This window comes from Cervus canadensis, chromosome 4 (genome assembly GCF_019320065.1).
Source record: "Cervus canadensis isolate Bull #8, Minnesota chromosome 4, ASM1932006v1, whole genome shotgun sequence".
Taxonomy (NCBI): Eukaryota; Metazoa; Chordata; class Mammalia; order Artiodactyla; family Cervidae; genus Cervus; species Cervus canadensis.
Window position 1 is genome coordinate 47,861,179 of NC_057389.1, and position 22,995 is coordinate 47,884,173.

At 47.6% G+C, this 22,995-nt stretch overlaps 1 protein-coding gene and 1 long non-coding RNA gene across 9 annotated transcripts in view; both read right to left on the reverse strand.

Moving 5' to 3' along the window:
- Positions 1–22,995, reverse strand: part of PPARGC1B (PPARG coactivator 1 beta) — a 118,617-nt gene that overhangs the window by 77,906 nt on the left and 17,716 nt on the right. The window lies entirely within an intron of this gene.
- Positions 11,241–12,935, reverse strand: LOC122439721. Its single transcript, XR_006268972.1, has 2 exons — positions 12,760–12,935; positions 11,241–11,956 (listed from the first exon to the last, which is right to left on the reverse strand). It is a non-coding gene; the product is annotated as an uncharacterized LOC122439721 (long non-coding RNA).

Here is a 22,995-nt window from a genome sequence, read left to right on the forward strand (position 1 = left end):
CCTGTCCCCCAATGCCATCACAGCCTGTGTGGTCCCCCGTTCCCATCCCCAAACGTCAAGAAGGTAGAGATAAAGCATCAGCTTTGCCAGCACCATAGCCAAAAACACCAGCATCGCACCCACGAGAAAACACTATCCTGCAACACTACCAGAGCTGGGACCAAAACCTTCAACTCCAGGTACAGTCACGCTACGTCGACACATCGTTGTTGTCCAGTCACTAAGTCGTGTATGACTTTTTGTGACCCCATGGACTGCAGCACGGCAGGCTCCCTGTCCTTTACTATCTCTCAGAGTTTGCTCCAACTCATGTCCATTGAATCAGTGATGCCATCCAACCATCTCATCCTCTGTCACCCCCTTCTCCTCCTGCCCTCAATCTGTCCCAGCATCAGGGCCTTTTCCAATGAGTTGGTTCTTCGCATCAGGAAAAGTATTGGACCTTCAGCTTCAATATCAGTCCTTCCAGTGAATATTCAGGGTTGATTTCCTTTAGGAAACACTGACACATAGTACCAAACCTTAATTGCGCCTTCACCTGGTCACAAGCACTGGCGCACCCAATCTGACCACAATGCCACCACCTCCGTCACTCAGCAGTTACAGAAAACACCACGGACACCACAGCAATGCCACGCAGCCCCACAGCCGAATCCATCACCCCAGGCACCTTAAAGATGTATCATTAACACAAATCCCACATCCCATGACAGTCAGCAGGACACAAATACCATCATCACAGCCTAACCCACTAGCAACACATTATAACCATGCCCCTACGGAACACACTCGCAGTCACACATCACAGTTGCCAGCCCAATCAGCTCACAGCAAAGGCCTTACCTGCCAGAGCTTATAAAACACACTCAGACCTAACACCCAGTATTGCCCTTGTGCCTGCTTATCCAAGGGTCCTGGGGCTACCTGGAGGGGGCCTTTCGGAGGGCCCTCACTGACCGGGTGTGTAGCCCACCGGACAGATCTGGCTCTGGATTCCACTGGTACCTGCCCCCACACAGTACAGTGTCCCCCCGAACACACCCAGAACACAGCAGGCCAGCAACTACAGTGGGTCCCCATCGCTGTGCTCCTCTCAGCCCCTTTGGGACCTGCCTTCTCCACCCCACCCCACCCACCCCAGTAAGCCAGTCACGCTCTCCAGATAAATGCCCCATCAGCGGCCCTGCCTGATTTCTCAGAGGAAGTCCTAGGAGAATAGAAGGGCTTTTTAAAAAGCTCCCAGAGGCTCTGACACGGAATCCAACCCCCAGGGAATCCCTGTGGTTAAAGCCTGACACGAGGACCAGAGGGAAAGAAACCCTTCGACCCTCCGTGCCTTTGGGGTGATATCCAGCCCTCAAGACTCCACAGCAGCAGCCCCGCTCACCAGAAGGAGACCTTGGGGGTGATCTGTCTCCCTATCTGCAGAATGGGGACCTCCATCCTGTCAAGATCACCCCAGCTGGTCCCTGCTGAGCAGACACTCCTCAATACCTCTCGCAGGGCCAAGCCTCCTGCAAAACGGTTGGCAGGACACTGCTATAGCCCTGGGGCCTTAAGATATTATAAGCTAGGGCTATTCAGCTAGGGCTGCCATAACAAAATACCACTGGGTGGCTTAAACAACAGAATTCATTTTCTCACAGTTCTAGAGGCTAAACATCTGCCAACAGGGTTGGTTCATGGTGAAACCTCTCCTCAAGGCTTACAGGGCAAGTCTGCCTTCTTGTTGTGTCTTCACATGGCCTTGTCTCTGAGGAGGAAGAGAGATCTCTGCTGTTGCTTCATCTCCTGATAAGGATGCCAGCCCTACTGGATGAGGGCCCACCTTTATGACCTCATTTAACCTTCATTACCTCTTTAGAGGCCCCATCTCCAAAACAGTTGCACTGGGGTTTAGAGCTTCGAAACATGAATTTCGGGAGGGAAACAATTTAGCCCACACAAGGGGGAAAGGCTTGAAGCCTTGGCAGTCTGACAGGCCTGGGTTAGGAAACTTCACCTTCTGAGCTTGCTTCTTATCTCTAAGTAGGAAACAAGTGTTCACAGTGTTGTCTGAGGATGAAAATAAGAAGGCAAAGGGACTGCCTTGGTGCTCCTGTGGCTAAGACTCTGCTCTCAGAGCGGGGGGCCTGAGCTCCATCCCTGATCAGGGAACCAGATCCCACACGCTGTAACTAAGAGTCTGCGTACTGCAACTAAAGATCCTGCATGCTGCGATGAAGACCAAAGGTCCCACATGCTGCAACAAAGACTGGGCACAGCCTAACTAATTAAATAAAATGAAATAAATATTTTTTGTTTTTAAACGAGCATATAGAGCAGATGAAAGCTGGAGCCAGCTTGGAGAGAGCGCTCAGTAACATTCCGTTGGTACTGTGAAATCAGCTGTAGGTGGGCAATTTACATCATGGAAACTGGTCAACTCTAAAAGTGACGGCCCCCAGCCCATCCCCAAGCCCACTGTTACACATTCACCAGGACACCACTGAACACAATGCTGTAAGTACAGAACTTTCTACTCAGTGCTGCCAGACAGCCAAACAGAAAGAACAAGGAAAAAGGAATGCCACTCACAATATCTTCCTATGCAAAACTAACAGAGCAAAGGAAAACATTTTCCTTGCTATAATTTATGTGCAACATTATAGGTGTTTCCCGTTACGCTATGCTTTTGTTTGGATTCTCTCCACTCCCCAGGTCTGGCCTCATAGATCCATGGCCACACCCAGCTGCTCCCACCCTCATGCCGCTGCCTCGCACTGCCTGCAGCGCCCCTCTAGTGTCCCCAGCAGCCCAACAGACCTGGCCATCAGGGCCCCTGCGCTGGGCTTTGTTTGCATCCTTAGAGGGCTTGGCGCTGGCCCCCCTCCAGCAACGCCCTCTGGACCCACACATGCCTGCCTAAATGGCCCTGTGCCAGCTTTCAGGGCCCATGCTGGCCTCTGCCCTGGATCCATCATCCGCAGGAGGACTGCATGGTGTGTGTGCACGCTGAGGCCCAGGGGTGAGTGAGCAGTGGCTCTCTGCAATTCCCCGGTAGATGGAGGGGTGAGTGAGCAGTGGCTCTCTGCATTCCCTGGTAGATGGAGGGGTGAGTGAGCAGTGGCTCTGCATTCCCTGGTAGATGGAGGGGTGAGTGAGCAGTGGCTCTCTGCATTCCCTGGTAGATGGAGGGGTGAGTGAGCAGTGGCTCTCTGCAATTCCCCGGTAGATGGAGGGGTGAGTGAGCAGTGGCTCTGCATTCCCTGGTAGATGGAGGGGTGAGTGAGCAGTGGCTCTCTGCGGTTCCCCAGTAGATGGAGGGGTGAGTGAGCAGTGGCTCTCTGCGGTTCCCCGGTAGATGGAGGGGTGAGTGAGCAGTGGCTCTCTGCGGTTCCCCAGTAGATGGAGGGGTGAGTGAGCAGTGGCTCTCTGCGGTTCCCCGGTAGATGGAGGGGTGAGTGAGCAGTGGCTCTCTGCGGTTCCCCAGTAGATGGAGGGGTGAGTGAGCAGTGGCTCTCTGCGGTTCCCCGGTAGATGGAGGGGTGAGTGAGCAGTGGCTCTCTGCATTCCCTGGTAGATGGAGGGGTGAGTGAGCAGTGGCTCTCTGCGGTTCCCTGGTAGATGGAGCTTAGACGTGCTGCTGGGGGCTCCATTGGTACTCTGTCCTAGCTGCAACAAACCTGCCATCCAATTTCTTCAAGGTTCTAGAAAAAGAACTGTGTCAGTGTTGATGATGATCATCCTTCAAAGCCTAAGGTCCTCCTGTCCTCCATAAGCCACAAACCATAGCCAGCCCTGCCCCTAGAATAGTTTTGTATCACATTTAGTCATTTAAGTCCTTATGACTGCTTTGATGTGACCACTCAAGGTTATTTCAAGTTATTCCAATAAAACCTTTGTATTTCTATAATAAAATCTGTTTTTATTCTTAATACAACTCGTGGGGGGGAAAGGAACATGCTATTATTTCCACCTAACACACAGAAGACTTAGAGCTATTAAGTTACTTGCCCAAGGTCACATAACCAATCTGGCCATGAAGTCAAAAGTCTGCATGGGTGCTTATATATGTCTCCCTCTAATCAGATGATCAACTCTCTTGAGGGCGGGGATAATGTCTTATATTTATCTGGACTTTGAGGGGCTACTGGGCAACAAAAATACGGTTCCTAGAAGTGTAAAGGGGGCTTTGCAGGTGGATCAGTGGTAAAGAATCCACCTGCCAATGCAGGAGCCACCAGAGACACGGGTTCCATCCCTGAGTTCAGAAGATCCCCTGGAGGAGGAAATGGCAACACACTCCAGTATTCTTGCCAGGATAATCCCATGGACAGAGGAGCCTGACGGGCTATAGTCAATGGGGTCGCAAAGAGTCGGAAACGACAAGTGACTGAGCACTCACACATGAGATGTAAAAATTAGGTCCCTTTTTTTTTTTAAACTTTACTCATAAGAAACTGAACACAATGTGACAGCAGGAGAAGGCAACTTCAGGACTTCAGAGCTCCTCCCCACCAAGAAGCCAGACCGGGCAAGAAAGCAGGGAGTTCCTTCAACCCTGAGGAGGCTTAGGTGCAACTGAGGGGGACACTGAGCTGTCACAGAGCTGAGGGGACTCTGGAGATGGAATACTGTCCCCTGAAGATGCCCATGTCCTAAACCCCCAAACCTGGGACTAGGCTAAGTTATAACGGGTTTTGCAGATGTAATGAAATCAAGGATCTTGAGATGGGGAAATTACGTTGGGTTATCTGGGTGGGTTCCATGTAATTACAGGGTTGTTATAAGGAGGCAAGAGAGTCAAAAAAGGAGATGTGATGATAGAAGTTGAGGTCAGAGCAACGTAACCACAACCAAGGAATGTGTACAGCCCCTAGAAGTCTACAAAGGCAAGAAGACAGATTCTGCCCAGTAAGAAATGAAGCCCCGCCATTGGCACAAGTCCAGTGAGACCCATCTTGGCCATCTGACATCCAGAACTGTAAGATAATAACTCTGTGTTGTTTTAAGCCAATGAGTTTGTAGTGATTTGTTAGAGCAGCAATAGGAAGCTAAAACAACTCCCGTTCAATGTATAAGAAATTGAAACCCATAGAGAAGGCAGTGGCCCTCGACTATGAAGACAGACCCAAGGAGAAGCAGAGTTCATGGTACCCTTGATGGACTTCTAGTCTCAGTGAGAACCACTTCTCCTGCAGTTTGCTATTTAGACATCTTGGTTACCATTTGTAAGGAAGAAACATAAGACGTCATGTGGAAGAATATAGAAAAATGCTACAAAGTTACAGGGGAGCAGAGTTCATCTCAATGAAAGGAATATGTGAGCTGTCAGATGTAACCACAGTGAGAATGAATGTCTTATCCCTGGAGGTGACAGCTGAGTGGGTACAGCATTTTCAGGGATACTAACAGAAGCTTTCTTACTTTGGAAAGTTAGACCAAAGGATATCCACAAATTCATGATTTGAGAGGATCCTAGATTTCTAGAATTCCTCTATACTGAGTCTCCATTCCCCTGCAGTTTCAAGATCTCCACTCTACCCTTCAATAAAGCCTGAGACCCCATGCTTGTAAGATGTCTTTATGTCATCTCTCCACACATCCTCAAAGTTTCCCGGTGTCTCTGTGGCGTCAGAGGAAAAAGCAGGAAGAACACTTCCCCTGGGAGCCCTGAATTTCTAAACAATTATTTTATTACCAAGGAATCTTTCCAGCCAGCCTCACTCAGACCACATCTCCTGGATCTAGGAGAAAGGCTGGGGGCACAAGAATGCATTTGTGGGCTCCTGCACAAACACCCCCTCAGGTTCCCAGAGCCCACCTCTGTGAAATTTACACCCCAACCCACACCCTTCCCTCCCAGCCAAGCCAGCATGGGAAATAGGCCGAGATGTCTAACTCTGCAGAAAGAAGACTGTTGTTTCCTAGCATAGGCAGACTTCCTCCCCTGGCGCAGGGGATGTTCTTGCAGGGTGGGTTGTGGGGAGCCAGGCCAGGGAGTTGCCAGGACAGCTTTCCACTCGCTCAATGCAGGAACCCTGTCCTCATCTCCAAGTTAGCCACACTGGCCACTCCAGGTGACACCACCAACCAAACTAACTGGGAAAGGAACCTGCTGGTTTTGCTTACCCCTCACACCCCTGCCACCCCCCCATCCCAGGCTGGTTCCATGCTCAGGTTCGCAAAGTACAACCAAGTATCTGCTTCACTCTGAGCCATTCAGAGAACATCCACCTTTCCCAAAGAGGACAGCCACCTGACTTTGTAGAGGGAGGGAAACAGGAAGCGGGAGAAGAGATAATTCCATCATCTCACTTTCGCCTTCAGTCAGATACAATGAAATTATGATGAGCGTGCTACCACGCTCTGTAAAGGACACAGGCAGGACTCACAGCATAAACCCAGGCCCTAGCGTGATGCAATGCTTCTTCAGGCCAGCTGCAGGCAGAAACCAAAAGCTCAGCCTAGTAAACCCTCTGGGATCCAGAAACAGTATGGATATTTGGCCTGGCCTTTGGTGAGGGGCAATAAAAGGGTTAATATTTCTTTTTAAGGAAAAAAAAGGCACTAACTGGAAAGGATCTGCATGGCCATGATCACTGTAGCACCATTTATGACAGCCAAGACATGGGAACAACCTGTGTCCATCGACAGATGAATGGATAAAGAATATGTGATATATATTTTATGTATATAATTATTTTAGGGGCTTCCCAGGTGGCTCAGTGGTAAATGATCCACTTGCCAAGGCAGGAGACCTAGGTTCAATCCCTGGGTCAGGAAGATCTCCTAGAGAAAGAAATGGCAACCCACTTTAGGTATTCTTACCTGGGAAATCCCATGAACAGAAGAGCCTGGCGGGCTACACTCCATGGGACCACAAAAGAATCAGACATGGCTTAGCGACTAAACATTAGTAGTAGTAGTTATTTTATATATGTATAAGTAACTATATATATAGTTATTCAGTCATGTCTGACTCTTTACGACCCCATGGACTGTAGCCTGCCAGGCTCCTCTACCCATGAAATTAATGAGTTACCATTTCCTACTCCAGGGCATCTTCCTGACCCAGGAGTAGAACGCACGTCTCTTGTGTCTCCTACATTGACAGGAGGATTCTTTACCACTGTGCCACCTGGGAAGATATGTATATAGATATACATAGATATATATATGTATACACACACACACACACACACACAATTCAGTCATGAAAGCAGGAAATCTTGCTATTTGCAATAACATGAATGGACCTTGAGGGCATTATGCTAAGTGAAATAAGTCAGATAGAGAAAGACAAATGCCATATGATCTCACTTATACACAGAATGTAAAAAAAAAAACAAAAAACTCAATGATATAGAGAACAGACTGGCAGATTGGTGGTTGCCAGAGGCTGAGGGGTCTGGAATCAGTGAAGATGGTCAAAGGAAAAACTTCCAGTTATAAGTCCTAGGGATATAATGTACAGTGTGGTAATATAGTTAATAATACTGTATTGCACATTTGAAATTTTAAGAATAATTTTTTGAAGGGCTAAGATCACACACAAGCTTTGGAATCAGACTGCATGTTAACTCCCAGCTCTGCTGTGTGAGGTGAGGTGTATGTTGTCAGGCAAGTTAGTTACTTTCGAGCCTTAGTTTCCCCTTTTGAAATATGGCACTAGTAAGTAATACTGATCTTGCTATGAGGAACAGACTACAGAGGAGGTATGCAAAGGGCTAATCAAGTTGCCTGGCCTATTAAGAAAGAGCTTATTTAGTACTCCCTTTAAATATATGGGGGGCTTCCCTGGTGGCTCAGAAGTTAAAGTGTCTGCCTGCAATGTGGGAGACCTGGGTTTGATCCCTGGGTCAGGAAGATCCCCTGGAAAAGGAAATGGCAACCCACTCCAGTATTCTTGCCTGGAGAATCCCATGGATGGAGGAGCCTGGTGGGCTACATTAGTCCATGGGATCACAAAGAGTCAGACACGACTGAGTGGCTTCACTTTCACTTTCACTTTAAATATATAGATTTCTGGATCATTAAGGCCCTACCAGGTCTGGTATTCCGTAGTTAACCTGGTAAAGATACTTTAGCTTGTCTTTCCCAGTTACCCTGTAACTACATGACTTAGATTTTTCTGATCTATCTCCTTTCAGACCACCCCATTCAAGACAAAAATAAAATATGATGATAAAAAATAAAACCAAAAGCAAGTCCTGCACCTGCAATTTGGGTGACCTGCCACAAGGTGGCAAACTTCCCGATGACAAGGTCTCATGAGGTCCAAGCTTTGCCGGAGGAGTCAGAAGGAATACTGGTAACAGATTAGTAATCAATTTTTACACGTATTCATTTTTATAAATCTCTTTATTAAAATAGCAGCCTTAAGTAAACTGAACAATATCTTCTAGGTACTGTCAAATGCTTAACCTCATTCAACCCTAAAAACAATCCCACAGAAGCTGGCATTATTATCCTAATTTGGGGGAAATACAGAACTGAAGGCTCATAGCGGTGCTGTGGCATGCCCAAGGCCACACAGCCTGAATCTCTTAAAGGCAAGAGAACTTCGGGTAAGAGTGACCACCACTCTCCCCTTTCCACCCTGAAGTTTTGCCCTCAGCTCCAAGTGGCTCCAGTCGCAAGTGCTCCAGGCAGGCAGTAAGGTCTCACCAACGAGGCCCCAGCTGACTGCCCCTGGGCAGTCAGGGAACCAGCACCTGCCAGGCTGGCCTCTACTGGCTGTCCCTCCCTCAGCTAAAGGAGGTATTGTCTTCCTTTAATAAACAAAAGGTGAAGAAGAGGGTTCTTCCCTCCTTTCCTTCCATAGGATTAGTCTGCCTTAAAAAGAAAATTCTGAGTTATCTCGGAAAGGGAAAGTGTTAGTGGCTCAGTCATGTCCAACTCTTTGCAACCCCATGGACTGTAACCCACCAGGCTCCTCTGTCCATGGAATTCTCCAGGCAAGAACACTGGAGTGGGCTGCCATTTCCTTTTCCAGGGGATCTTCTCGACCCAGGGATCGAATCCAGGTCTCCTGCATTGCAGGCAGATTCTTTACTGTCTGAGGCACCAGGGAAGCCCCTGTTATCTCGGGGTACCCCCTTAACACGTCCCTACCTGTCAAACATCAGTTGGTTTCCTTCCAGCCAATCTGAGGGGGAAATGCCCATTCTTGCATTTTGGCCATCAATAACTCTTTGTTGTTGCTGTTTAGTCATTCAGTCATGTCCACCTCTTTGCAACCCCAGGGACTATAGCCTGCCAGGCTTCTCTGTCCATGGGATTTTCCAGGCAAGAACACTGGAGTGGGCTGCCATTTCCTCCTCCAGGGGATCTTCCCGACTCAGGAATTGAACCTGCGTCTCCTGCTTGGCAGGTGGATTCTTAACCACTAGTGCCACTGGGGAAGCCCTGGTGGCGCTAGTGGTAAGTAACTCTAGTTTCATTCATTAATAAGCACCTTCCACTTGCATTTTCACACTCCTCCCTCCCCCAGCACCCTGAAGAAGTTGACATTCCAATGACAGGAGGGACAGTAAGCAGGACACAGATAAGTGAATCAGACACCATCCTGATGGTCAGCAGACTTGCTCCAACCAGCAGACCCTCCTAGGGAGGGGCACCTCCATCATTTCCTGCCATTTGTATACTGGCAGCCCCAGTCACCATCCTGACTGAGCCTGCATCCTCCATGCCCTGAGACAGCCAAGGCCTAACTGAAGCCATCACTGCACAGGCCCAAGCCAGCTCTCCCAGCCTCCCTATCTCACAGACCAGCAGGACACGTGGCACTGTCCCTTTAGTTTCCCGAGTCACAGAGGTAGGGGCAACCAAGGCTAGAGCCCAGCCCCATGTCTTTAGGCTTCAGCTCCCAGCCGATTCTGCTCCATCAGCCTGGAAGAGGTTGAAGCTCAGGTCCTGGAGAAAAGCCCTAAGTAGCTCCAGGCCCTCTGGGTCCCTCTTTTGCTGCACCATTCTTGGGAGAAAGCCTGCCTTAGGAGGGAAGTAGGGGGCACAAGAGTTCGGGGCCTATGCTTTGCCCTAAGGGGAGTCCAACCTTAGGGCAAAGGACTTAGAATTCAGGACTCAGCCCGGGTCAGTCAGTGGTCACTAGAGTACTATGCTTCCCATGCCAGCTGCCTGAGTCTTACTGTATCTTTGTAACCCCTCCAATGATTTTTTTACCCAAAATTTTTCTTTAAATCCTTTCCTTCTTTTCTCCTTAGATTCATCCTTGTAAGATACACACACACACATACACACACATATATATAATAGCTACATTTTCTCAAATGCACCTAAATAAATACTTAACTATTAAATGAAATAACCTGATTTGCTTGCTGCCCCAAATCAACAAGTAGACCACTCACACTTCCTTTGGAACTCTGAAGTCACTCATTCACACGCACTGACTTTATCCTAGCTGCCTGCCCTTGCTGGCTCAGGTCTTCCCCTGGAAAATTCTGAAACAGTGGCAGCTGAGGTCTTTTCAACCCAGCACCTGGCCTCCCTCGGTCTGGCACCTTTACTGGCCAAGGATCACGTCATCCTTGTACTGGAGCCTGTCTTGATGACACTAATTCACAGGTTCCATATCTTTCACCAATTCCCACTCCCACTCTCCAGTCCCCATGTTTGATCCAGCCCCCTCAGCGGGGCTGGAGGACATCACATCCTGAGCCTTTGTCCCTCAGGGTCCTTCTCACCTATCTCCCTCCCCGTCCTGGCACACCCCACCAGCCCTGCTCCAGGCTGAGCCACCCAGCCTCTTGGGCCTGCTCTGAGCACTTCTTTCCTCCCCAGCCTCCCTGCCCTCCCACCATTCACTGTGAAGTGTGGGGGTGCTTCTCTGGACCTTAGTTTCTCTGTCGGTACAATGAAGGAGGAAAGACTGAGATAAAAGTTCTTAGGTGGGGCCTGTACCTGGCTTTCAGAGTCGATGAAATCACATGCACACTTGTCTGTTTTAACATTCTTACGTAAAACAAGTCCACACTATCTTCAGAGTCCCACATAAGGGCTCTGACCCTGTTTTAGTCAGCCCCAGGAGCACAGGCTCTCTGAAGGCCTTGGGGCTCTCATGCTCACACCCTGAATCCTTGGGATGTACACACTCCCCACACCACACCCACGACCCAGTGTACAATGGACCTCAATAAAGACCTAAAACACCCTCTCTTCTCCACGAAATCCATGCTTCGTGAACAACAGCCCCTGACAACAAAATAGAGAGAGAGAGAGAGAAACACACCAAGTGCTTGATGCCTTTTATTCAACTTGAGAACCAAAGCAAGTTAACAACTTTTATAACAAAAAAAGAGAAAAGTTCAAGAGTCACCCCAGGGATGACTGGGGCCTGGGGCCATGGCAAAGCTCTCATTCTAGTGGGGCTCCCCCAGGAATCCAGACTGAGAACTGGAGGACCAGGGCCAAGGACCAGAGGGAGGGAGGCTACAGGGCCAGGGAAGGGGAGAAGGGGGTAGCAGGGGCCAGCCAGTTCACCTCTCCAAAGGGACTGAGGGGGCTCCTGGGAGAGCCAAAGGATAGAATTCACAGATTCAGCTCAATACCCACATGTCCCTAAAACTGTCCCCCCAACAAACAGGGGGCCTCCAGAAATAGCAAGCGCCCTGTCCTGCGTGCACAAGCAGCAGCTGGGAAATCTAAGCCCTGTCCATCCAAGAGGATGTTGGGTGGGACGGCCTCTAAAATCTCTTCTATTCTTGAGAGTCTTGGAATTCTTCCTCAGGACAGAAGAGAAGGCTGGGGCCTGGGAAAGCACAAGAGCCATCCAGAGAGAGGCCTTAGTGGGTGAGTCAGGGCAGGATCAGCAGAGAGGCCCGCGGAGGCCACCACGACGGCCTCCTGACCGAAGTCACTCCATGTGCCCCTCTGCTTGTCGCTGCCCTTGCACTTTACACCATCACTCACACCAGTCCTCACAGGAACCCAGGGAGGATAAGGGTCTGACCTGAGAACAGAATGGGGAGTAGACAGAGCTAAGGAGGGAACAGCAAGGCAGGGGTAGACACTCTAGCTGGGAGAGCAAGCAGCAGCGCTCACAGCAACAGGCACCGTGCACTAAGCTCTTTAAACATGTGTTATCCTGTCCCCAGCCCCCACGATGAGGTGGTGCTGCCAGTGCCCATGGGCCCACGAGAGAACATGCACTCCCTCGTTCTGGACAAGGAGACTGAGGACAGCAGGGACCCGCAGCCTGTCAAGTTAACAAGCCATAGAAGCATGATTAGACTCTAAGCAACCCCTCCAGGGCCCACAAAACCAAAACAGTGTTGAGAAGTGTGTGAGAAGGGGCGGGACTCGGAGCCAGCATCAGTAACTGAACAAAACCCCCAGACGCCTTTCGCTGTTTAAATAACTAGAACAGCAGGAAATATGCCCGATTCCAGAAGGAATTCACCCTGCTCCCCTCCACCCTGACCTGCAGCTCAGGGCAGGAGTCTTTTCTTTTATCTTTACTTCAGGGAGGGCAGGCTCTCCCAGAAGGCTCACTGGAACACTGGGCGTGCACTGTGGGACCAGGTCAGATGGGATTCTGCCACACCTCAGGGCAAATTCCAAAAATGATTCTGCCTCTACCAGGGGCAGCCAGACACAGCAGGCCTCGGGGGCTTTCTTATTTGCGTGGCAGGTGCTTAGATGGCTGGTAGGGCAGTGTCTGTCATATTTGCATAGCATTTGGGCTCCACTTACATTTCACTCCACAGCAAACAAGCAATGCCAATCCCAAGCATGTCCCAGACTTCTACATACCTGCTGCTGTAAGGGACGGTGGCAAAGAAGTTAGTGAGGATAACCACATGACTGGAGACACATGATGTCTGTTTATTATCATTTTATTCTTCAGTTCAGTTCAGTTGCTCAGTTGTGTCCGACTCTTTGAGACCCCCATGGACTGCAGCATGCCAGGCTTCCCTGTCCTTCACTAACTCCCGGAGCTTACTCAAACTCCTGTCCATCAAGTCAGTAATGCTATCCAACCTTCTCATCCTCTGTCATCCCCTTTTCCTCCCACCTTCGATCCTTCACAGCATCAGAGTCTTTTCCAATGAGTCAGTTCTGCACATCAGGTGGCCAAAGTACTGGAGCTTCAGCATCAGTCCTTCCAATGAATATTCAGAACTGATTTCCTTTAGAATTGACTGGTTGGATCTCCTTGCAGTCCAAGGGACTCTCAAGAGTCTTCTCCAACACCACAGTTCAAAAGCATCAATTCTTTGGCGTTCAGCTTTCTTTATAGTCCAATTCTCACATCCGTACATGACTACTGGTAAAACCATAGTTTTGACTAGATGCACCTTTGTCAGCAAAGTAATGTCTCTGCTTTTTAATATGCTGTCTAGGTTGGTCATAGCTTTTCTTTTAAGGAACAAGCATCTTTTAATTGCGTGGCTGCAGTCACCATCTGCAGTGATATTGAGCCCAAGAAAATAAAGTCTGTCACTGTTTCTATTGTTTCCCCATCTATTTGCCATGAAGTGATGGGACCGGATGCCATGATCTTAGTTTCTTGAACATTGCATTTTAAACCAGCTTTTTCATTTTATTTTCATTTTAAAAGGATGCATCTTGCGCCCTTTTAAAACAGGGTAGGAGGCTCAGAAAAGTCAAGCAACTTGCCCAAGGTCACACAGACTGTTAAATGGCAGAATCCTCAGACCCAGCACTCAAGTAGATCTGACTCAAAAGCCCTACCTTGAGCTGTCTTCCATGCCAAGGCCCTGCTCCTGCCTTCAGGGGCCCTGCAGCTGGGGCAGCCCAATCTCAAGTCCCAACCCCCAGCAGTTTTTCCCAGCAACTGCCACCCACAATGCGATGTCCCTCACTGGGCTGACTCAACAGCCTCGACCTTCTGACAGCTTGCCGTCTGCTGGTTGATGTGGTCTGCCTGCTCACGGCTGTGTGCGCAGTGCAGACCATGGCTGTATGCTGAGCAGCTGAATCAGTGGATGGCCCTGCTGTGTTCTTGGCCCTTGCTACATCTCCTGCATTATATGTACAAAGACTGCACCCCTTCTTTGTCTGTCCCCCCCATAGCTCCTTGCACATAACAGATGCTCCATCACACTGGGTTAAAGAACATGGAAAATGTGGTAGGAAATCTCTGGATCCAAATCTCAGCTCTGCCACTAACACACTGCCTGACGTGTGGGTCACTAGCTCAGTCCCTCTGGGCTTCCACACTCAGGGCAGGTGTGGGGAGCCCCCAGTTTGGGAGGCTCTTGGAGGACAGGCCCTTCACCAGCTCCCAAGGAGCAGCCCTGCAGCTGGCCCTCGTTGCTACTAGAAGCAGGCCTGGTGCTGGATGTGGGTCATTCTTAACCAAATGCACTTCCTCTGGTTTGTGAGGACAAGGGAAGGGGCCAGAGCTCTGTCTCTACATTCTATGCCTACCCAGGGAGCAGCCCAGCACCCCGAGTTTTTCATTTATATGCTGCTCAAGTTCAACTCTGGTCTGCTGTGTAAGGCAGGTGACTTGAGTCTCCAGCTCCTGGCCACTGAATCAGGAACAGTGGTACCCTTTCCCTCACCTCCTACTTCATGGTGGCAGAGCTACTGGTACAGCATTCTCTAGGCAGCAGGCCCATCTGTTCATTCAACCTGCACATTCACTTCAAGAGGCAGGTACAGTAATTTCTCCCTTTTACAAATAAATAAAGAGGCAAACAGGAGTCAGTTACTTGCCTGAGGTCATGAGTAAAAGATAACTGAACAAACCACAAAATAGAATCTCTAGCTACATCCATGAGAAGTATTAACTTGCTGGCATCAAAGCAGTGAATTAAAAAAGTCCAGGGAAGGCCAGGGAAAAGACCTTCTATAAACCTTGATAAAGATTAATGAGATCTTAATAAAGATATATCATCCAACATAATGCTAAGTGAAAAAGTCACAAAGACAATACGATCTGATCTCTTTTTCAAGGAAAACTGTTCATGGGAAAAAAGAAGAAACATTCATGGTGGCCACGTCTGGATAGTGAAATTATGGGTGGTCTTTATTTCCTTTTGGAGGATGTACCTATGTCTTTAACTTTTTTCAAAAAATATTTAATTCTTTTGTAATTAAAATTTTAATAAATGTTTATTTTATACTTCAAAGGGATTTCCCTAGTGGTTCAGGGGCTAGGACTCTGCACTCCCAATGCAGGGGGGTCCAGGTTCAATCCCTGGCTGGGAGAACTAGATCCCACATGCTGCAACTAAAGATCCTGGCTGTTGCAACTAAGACCCAGTACAGCCAAATAAACATATATAAATAAAAATTTAAAAAGAAAAACAAAGCAGAAGTAACTCTTTTGTGAACCAGAGGAATTGTGAATGCATAAAATTACTGTCCAATTCTTTAATTAATTATATCTGCTTTAAAACTGGAAGTAAAAATGTGAAAAATGTATAAGTATAAACATTTGTGATTATTCAAATATTTATTGAATTAAAATAAAAAGCAAGATATGACCCCACAACAGAGACAGAGGACACCTTGGAGCCTGGAAGGAAGGCTCAAGCTCATGGGCAGAACTGGCCTGCAGACATCTATGCATCCCCGAGGCAGGGATCCCCCAGACAGGACCCCTGCTCCCACAAGGTGGCACCTGGCCCAGCACGTGACCACACAGGAGATCCCGCCTGGATCCAAACCCCCAGCCAACTCTCGGTACTTATCTTTTGAGGTCTGTCTCACAACAGTAACTGATAGCTTCCATGATAAGTATAATCATAATAATGATGCATTCAAGGCACAGGTCCACTCTGTCCTCTTCCCAGAGCACTGGAAGACAGTGGGGACAGTCTGTCCTGCTGCGCCTGTGCCTCTAGCTCCCAACACAGTGTTGGGATGGATGGTGGATGAAGTGAATGAGGGAATGGATGAATAAGTGAATGCTGATCTAAGAACAAGGTGGAGGCTGGATTTGTCCCAAAGGCAGGGTTACCTAGCCAGAGTCCACACCACAGTAGGACACGAATTGGCTGCGTATACAACCTTACCACCTTTGAGCTCACACGGCCACTACGTGGTAGACCTGTCCCCACAATCAGCTGGCTTTGCCCACAGACATTACCATGTGTGGGATGGGGGATAAGGGTATAAGGGAGATGGAAGGAGGAAAAGATTCCATCATCTAGGCTGTTGCTAGGAGAGATTAATCACCAATGGTCCAGTGGTTAAGACTCCACACTCCCAATGCAGGGGGTCCAGGTTCGATCCCTGGTCAGGGAACTTGATCCCACATGCCACAACTAATATAGATCCCACATGCCACAAAGAAGACTGAAGACCACCCCCAAGCCACATCTAAGACCCGGCATAGCCAAATAAATAAATACATATATTTTTCTAGAAAAAGACCAAAAGAATGTCCCAAGCTGCCCACCTGGTCTTTTTCTAAACTTCTGGGGCAAAAAGACTCCCTCCCAGGGCAGCGGAGTCTGTGGGAGTCCAAGGCCTCCACACTCACCTTTGTCACTCCAACTCTGTGATCAGCATTTCCCTCTGGCTGGGCCTTCCTTTCTCCTCCTGGCCTTGCCTCCTCCTCTAGTCCTGTGGTTTCTCCACTCTGTGACCCTGCCCTGAGCCCAGTTATTCCAATTCTAAGAATCTCCTTCTTATTAAGCAACCCAGTTAGCCGCACTGACCTCGACTCTCTGAAGCTCTCCGAGCAGCCGGGCGTTAAATCGCAGATCTAAGTGGAAATTGACTTTGCATCGAGGGTGCCTTAGGAAGCTGACACGACTAGATGGAGAGCCAGTGAGGAAGCCTTCATCTGTTAGGACAGCCTGCCAGAGCTCCTCTGAATTAGCAAAGGCCTCCATTCTGTAACTTAGAAAGGCCTTGTGCATTCTACTCATTTCAAAGAAATATTGTAGCTTAAGCAATGGGCTAAAATACAGATGTATTCACTCAACTCTCCCAAGTGGATCCCCTCAGGCAGGGCCTGCTCTGATTTATAACTAGCACATCACCTGCTCTGAAAAGATGCTCAAACTCCAGGTCTCCATGCAGCCTCCCCTGGGATCCTGGCTGCACAAGTAGCGGGTGTTTCTTGTGAAGACTGACGGACCCAGCTGCTCCAGGCTTTTGCCTGTGCTCCTCCCCACTACCTAGAACACCTTTCCCCTAAAGGTTGCTTCCTTTTTTATTTCTCAGGCCTCTGCAAAATGGCTTCCCTGATGGCTCAGCAAGTAAAGAATTCACTAGCAATGTAGGAGACACAGGAAATTCGAGTTCCATCCCTGGATCAAGAAGACCCCCTGGAGGAGGAAATGGCAACCCACTCCAGTATTCTTGCCTGGAGAATCCCATGGACTGAGGAGCCTGGCGGGCTACAGTCCAAAGGGTCACAATGAGTCCGTGTCTTATTTGTTCTTAAAGTTTATTACTAGCTGAAATCATGTTCCTTTTCTGATTCCCTATGTCAGTTCCCCACAGTCAGGACTGGGTCTATCACTATGTCGCCTTGTCCAACCACAGGAAATGGGCATTAAATACAGGTGGAGTGAGATGGAAACTCCCTACAGCCAAAATAACAATGAACCAAGCAGGGTGATCCAGGTCCAGGGGTCAGGAAGCCAGAAACTATCTCCATGGAAAGTCAGACAAGGCACTGGATCTTAGAACTTCAGTTGCAGTCAAGGAAGCTCTGGTCCCCTCCACTCACGGGTCATCAGATGAGCCCCGCCCCCACTCCTATCCCTATTTGGGGAAGGGGAAGGCAGGTTGAGTCATATTTTCTGGGATTACGGAAAAAGAACATTTCACAGGAAGTGATCTGCAGAGTCTACAAGGAGCAGGAAAAATCCCCAAATCCCCTCAGAGTGTGTGTCCTTGGGGTTCTAGGTCAAGCGGAATCCACATCAGGACCTAACTATGGCCAGACTCTGCAGCCCTTTCTATGACCAAGAACAACAGGAAACCAGGATGTAGGCTTCCCAAGGTCAGGGACCCTGCTTCTTTTTGCTAAATCCTCAGTCTGGACCAGTGTCAGCACATAATAAACACTTTATTAAGTATTTTTTAAATAACTTATTTTTTTATTTGATGCTTCCTACATAGTAAGCATTTTATATACAAAGTTCAGTGATTCTTCAAATCCATTCTGTATAGCCAGGACTCCTAACACCTCCTCAGAGAGATGAGGTAAGATGGCCAACCAGCAAGGGGAGGACAGGGCAAGGCCTTGAACCTAAGGTGTCAGACAAACAGTAATGATGACACCACCTACCAAGCCAGACAGGCAAGGCTCTACCATTGTGGTCTCAGTAATCCTTTCAACAGCCCTCTCTGCTCCACAGAGAAGGCAATCATGGCCCCAAATGAAGTCACCCAGTGTAGAGTCTACAGTTAACGCTGAGCAGAACTGGGATTCCAACCTAGATATCTCTCAGCTCTGAGCCACGGGCTCTTGGGGTTCAGCCACAGGCACTCCACTGAAACAGAGACACTGTAGTAGAAGTTAGAATAATTAACCGCCTGAATCATAATGCTCTCAGAGAAACTGCACATAACCAAGACTCTTACTGTAGTAAGACAACTCGGGACCCTCCCTATTCTGGGCCAGACCAGCCTCTCACTTGGGCCTCTGGCAGGTCTACTCTCTGGGCCTCACTTTCCCCACCTATTTGATCCCTATTTAACCAGATGACACGGCTCTCAAGTTTTAAGAATCTAAAATTTTTTTTCAGTCATCTGAAACTAAGTAAATATTCATGCAATTTTATGTTTTTACAGCTTTCTACAGCTTATAAACACTTTTTAGGTTGATTATCTAATCTATCCAACAGCCCTGCTCTTGAACTAACAGCCTCACTTTACAGAGTGGGAAAAAGTGAGTCAAAGAGCTTAAGTGACTAGTCAAGTCACACAGCAGGTAGGTGTCAGGACCAGAATCTAGATTCCAGCTCTAGTCCACAGGGCTTTCCCCTTCACCTGGGGTGCTAGAGAGGAGGGTGGTGCCCAAGAAGGTGCCAGGGTATTGTAAGGGAAAGCAAGCACATCTATATAAACCAGTAAGGATCAACAACACAATAGGCAGTCCACCGGAAAGGAAACACAAGTGACTCTTAACCATGAGAGAAAGCCTGCAAATTAAAACTTCCAAGAGACACCAGATTAACAAAGATCAAAAACATTTAATACCATGTTGTGTTACTGAACAAGCATTTCCTATTCATTTCTGTGGGAATGCAAAACTGATGTAATCTCATGAAGGGGAATGTGGTACCATTCATCAAAATTTTAAATGCATACACCTAGGACTTCCTTGGCAGTCCAGTGGTTAAGACTCTGAGCTTCCACTGCAGGGGGCCCTGGTTCGACCCCTGGTCAGAGAACTAAGATCCCACAGGCTGCAAGGTGTGGGCTGAAATATATAACAGTGTTAAAAATAATAATAATAAATGCATACACCCTTTAACTGGGCAATTCCATTTGGCAGTATTTATCCTAACATACCTACTCACACAAGTGTAAAATGACGCCCATACAAAAATATTCACTACAGACTAGTAGCAGCACTAAATTAGGAATAACCAAAGTCTCCAATTGAAATCTGGTTAAGCAAACTACAGTCAAGACAAAAAGTGAAGTAGATCTTTCTTTATACACTGATAAGAAATGATCTTTTAAGATATAATATTAAGTGGAAAAAAAGCAACCCGAGGCAATGATCTTAGCTTGCTACCATTTGTGCAAAAAATGGAGGCAGAAGTTTGACCATATATATGCTACACAGCTTTTCTCTGGAAGAACACTTTAGAAATTGGTAGCAGGGTTGCTGTGGGGACAGGAGCACAAGAATGGGAGAGAGGACTTCCCTTTGTAACTTTTACAATTTTTTTCAAGGAGGATCACATATTAAATTTTCAAAATAAATACGAAAGCAAGTCTATTGTCTCTTTCCCACTGAACAATGCTGTATGTCGAAACCAGTATGAAAATTAACTTGCTAGGTGGCTGGATCTCCCCAGGACCTGCTCCACGTGACCCCCACCCGATGTCTTCCCCTTGGGTCAGCTCCAACTGCAGCCTCAATCACAAGCTGGGTCAGCTAACACTTTACATGGTCTGGCTGAGTCAAGAATTCTAAATCAGGAAATCTGGGTTTAAATACCTTCTCTACCTGCATGGGTGCTTAACTTGCTCTGTACATACTAACAAATATATATAAAAAGATTTGATGTAATATGTGTGTGGGGGGGGGAATGTGTGTGTGGAATAAAAGCCAAATCTCTGGGGTGATTAAACTCTGGGAGATAATGGTGATGCGTCATATGAAACACTTGGAGGTGATCAGATACTGTCCAAACTTGATATGGTCTGAGTTAAAACAATAGCAGTCACTGTGGTGGGTGCAGGCTGGTGAAGTAATAACATTGCCTTACATCTGTTAATGATACAATGTGCAATTAGCTTTGAAATCCATGATACATGCATTCTCAAGGCAATGCAGGGGTGGATCCCATGTTATGAAGAAGGACAGAGGTCACATGGTGGGCAACATTTAAGCCAAGACTTCAGTCAAAGTTATCTGTTTCTCAAGGCCATGGGCAGAAATCAGTTCATAAAGGACTGGAAGGCGGAAGTGTGCCCAAGGAGGGAAGTTTGGTTGGTGGTGGAACAAGCCAAGAAATAAAAAAGGACTGCTTATGACTGGTTGTTCCTGGGTGTGGGATTCTTTGTTTCCTTTTGGCCTATTTGTACTCTCTTAAATTTCAATAATAAATTAACAGTTGATACTTTTACAACAAGAAAATACAATGTACATAAAAATAAAACAGAGTGACAAATTCAGTTATAAGGCATTTAAACACAATCAAGATGCTAAGAGTGGTTATTTCTTGAGGGCAAGAGATTACAAGATGGGGGTGGCCTCTCACTTTCTCTGACAAGTTAGCTCCTAACATTGGAAATTTTTTTTAATGTTTTTAAATTTTTATTAAAAACATTTTAATATTTTGAATATTAATTTAAAAACATATGTTTGTTGAAAAAAACAACAAAGATATTAAAAAAGAAAACTTAAGGCAATAAGTTATTTCTCCAAAACACTTGAGGATTAATGGCAAATTATGGAAAAAACCCCGATGCTGGGAAAGGTTGAGGACAAGAAAAGGGGGCGACAGAGGATGAGATGGTTGGATGGCATCACCAACTCAGTGGGTTTGACCAAACTCAGGGAGATAGTGAAGGACAAGGAAGCCTGGTGTGCTGTAGTCCACGGGGTCACAAAGAGGCAGACACAACTTATTAACTGAACAACAAAATGGAGCAATTAGACAAATGTCTGAGTTACAGTGATATCAGATTTTTGTTTCAAATTCCATTATTGTTAGCTTCCTTAATTACCCAACAAAACTGATTTTTAACTAACTTGTTCTGGAAGGCTCAGAGCAGAGCTTCCCCTGGATGCAGGCGGATGCTATCTCCCGGGCTGAAGCGGGGCCAGGCTGCCTGCGTGCACCTACCGGGCGCACGTGGACCTGCCCATCAGTCCTTCTGTCACCTAATCCTCCCAGCTGCAAGATCTGGCAGCTGGCGCAGGCCGGAGGGAGTTGGGTAGCTCTGGTGTTGAATTGCCTGTTGGCCACATGGTACGGTAAGTGCGGTCGCTCTTTTTCCACTTGCTGTGAGCTTTCTTTAAATAATTGCAGACCTAGTGGCTGAGCCAGCAGGAGCTGCGTGTGGAAGACTCCAGGGGCCAGGGCCCACGAGTGGCCATCCTGAGCCTCAGAGAGCACCCACAGCCAAGTCTGCAGTACCCTTGGGGTATCTCAGAGTTCACTAACACCTTCCCTCCTTTCTTAAAATATTTTTTTTAAAGTAAAACAGAGAGGAAAGCTGAAAGGCAGTTTTACAGATAAAAGAATGATTCCAGATAGATAACATAGCACTGTGGGGGGGAGGAGGAAGGAGGAAGAAATTAATTTTAGATATAATCTATCAATAGAGGATTCTGAATAATTTGCTCCTTTAAAAAATCTGGCCTGAAGTTCCTGATTTTCACCCCATCTTTCCACCCCCATGAGTGTCTTATCCAAGTGTTCCGTGATTCACTGGGGAGATTGGAAATCAGGGACTCTCTTGCCTGGAGTTCCTCCTCCACCTTCTTCTCTTTACAAACCCACACGTTTAAGGCACATGATCTCATGATAAACTTCTTCCAACTTGCAGTTCAAAGACAAGTTGGCACCCGTCACCAGCAAAGGAGCCACCGCCTGGGAAGCTGAGGGCCTGACACTGGCTTTGCCCCCTGGATGGAAGGAAATCACGTGCCCGTCCGAGATGTGACGGTCCCCCAGCTCCGTCTGCCTCCGGTATCCAAACTTCTCCCTCTATCCAGCACCTGGCAGTTTTGCACCAAACAAAATTTACAAAAGCAAGGCAGCCTCCACGACAGAAAAAGGATAAGTCATGGCATGGTAGAGATGGGAAAACTCAAGCCCAGAGAGGAGGCCAGTGGAGAGGGATGAGCAGGACCTGAATCCAGGCCTTCCTCCAGACCCTAAGAACTACGCTCTCACCATGGCACTCTTACCTCTCTCATCTCCAGGACAGCTACAGAATTCTCTAAACTCTTCCCTGACTCAAAGAAGAGTTGCTGGAAATTAAACTTTTCTGGGGGAGATGAAACTATTGCAAAATCACACTGTGGAAGGCTGTTGCAACTCCATAAAGACGGGATCATTGCCCCAAGGAGAATTCAAGATAATCTTGGGAACTCAATCTAGACAAGGCACAGACGTGAATGGCTGAGGGGCCCTTTCCAAAGCCATGCCTTCTTCACCAGGCAGAACTTGGGTACCACAAATGCCATATTCTTCTCAAATTGAGAAGGTAAGACATTGACCTTATTGGGTAAGACATTTCAATATCCCTGGGTCTCAGGTTCTTCATCTGTAAAATGAAAATGGAAATTGTCATGAGGTTGTAAAATACTACAAGAACTTCCCAGTAATATGCTAAAAGGGATAATAGTAGAAGTGAGATGAG